Source organism: Colobus angolensis, unplaced genomic scaffold (assembly GCF_000951035.1).
Source record: "Colobus angolensis palliatus isolate OR3802 unplaced genomic scaffold, Cang.pa_1.0 Scaffold300, whole genome shotgun sequence".
In the NCBI taxonomy this organism is placed as follows: Eukaryota; Metazoa; Chordata; class Mammalia; order Primates; family Cercopithecidae; genus Colobus; species Colobus angolensis.
Window position 1 is genome coordinate 302,396 of NW_012116267.1, and position 1,363 is coordinate 303,758.

Consider the following 1,363-nt stretch of genomic DNA (forward strand, 5'->3'; position numbering starts at 1 on the left):
TTAGTAGAGACGGAGTTTCACCGGGTTAGCCAGGATGGTCTCGATCTCCTGACCTCGTGATCTGCCTGCCTCGGCCTCCCAAAGTGCTGGGATTACTGGCTTGAGCCACCGCGCCCGGCCTCTTTTTTTTTTTTTAAAATAGACTCTTGCTCTGTCACTCAGGCTGGAGTGTAGTGGCGTGATCTCGGCTCACTGCAACCTCTGCCTCCCAGATTCAAGTGAGTCTCCTGCCTCAGCCTCCTGAGTAGCTAGGATTACAGGCATGCACTACCATACCTGGATAATTTTTATATTTTTAGTAGAGATGGGGTTTCACTATATTGGCCAGGTTGGTCTCGAACTCCTCACCTCAAGTGAGGCCCATCTCGGCCTTTCAAAGTGCTGGGATTACAGGCGTGAGTCACTGTACCCAGCCAGCCCTCAGCTTTCTTGTTCTCTGCAAACAGCTACCAGGAGGCAGGTACACCTGGAGCACTGAAATGACATTCTTAGGCTTGCAATCCAATGGAAGAGATGGGATCTTTTCCCTGGGGTAGGGCTCACATAAGCAGATGTAGACCTTAAAGTGAACTGATATGGTAGCAAATTTCTTTTTTTTTGAGACGGAGTCTCACTCTGTTGCCCAGGCTGGAGTGCAATGGCACGATCTCAGCTCAATGCAACCTCCACCTCCTGAGTTCAAGCGATTCTCCTGCCTCAGCCTCCCAAGTAGCTGGGATTACAGATATGCGCCACCATGCCTGGCTAATTTTTGTATTTTTAGTAGGGATGGGGTTTCACTATGTTGGCCAGGCTGGTCTTGAACTCCTGATCTCAGGTGATCTACCTGCCTCAGCTTCCCAAAGTGCTGGGATTACAGGCATGAGCCACCATACCCGGCCGCAAATTTCTTTTCTTTTTGAATGGAGTCTCGTTCTGTCGCCAGGCTGGAGTGCAGTGGCGCAATCTTGGCTCATTGCAACCTCCACCTCCCTGGTACAAGCGATTCTGTTGCCTCAGCCTTCCAAGTAGCTGGGACTACAGGCACGCGCCACCTTGCCCAGCTAATTTTTGTATTTTTAGTAGAGATAGGGTTTTACCATCTTGGCCAGGCTGGTCTCAAACTCCTGAACTCGTGATCCACTTGCCTTGGCCTCCCAAAGTGCTAGGATTACAGGCATGAGCCACCGTGCCCGGCCACAAATTTCATTCATTCATTCATTCATTCACTCATTTATTTGAGACAGAGTCTCCCTGTCACCCAGGTTGGACTGCAGAGGCGCAATGTCAGCTCACTGCAAGCTCCGCCTCCTGGGTTCACGCCATTCTCCTGCCTCAGCCTCCAGAGTAGCGGGGACTACAGGCACCCGCCAACACGCCCAGC

The 1,363-nt window shown here is 51.4% G+C and overlaps 1 protein-coding gene across 1 annotated transcript in view; it reads right to left on the reverse strand.

Moving 5' to 3' along the window:
* DOPEY2 (dopey family member 2) overlaps nucleotides 1-1,363 on the reverse strand; it is a 139,652-nt gene that overhangs the window by 79,376 nt on the left and 58,913 nt on the right. The window lies entirely within an intron of this gene.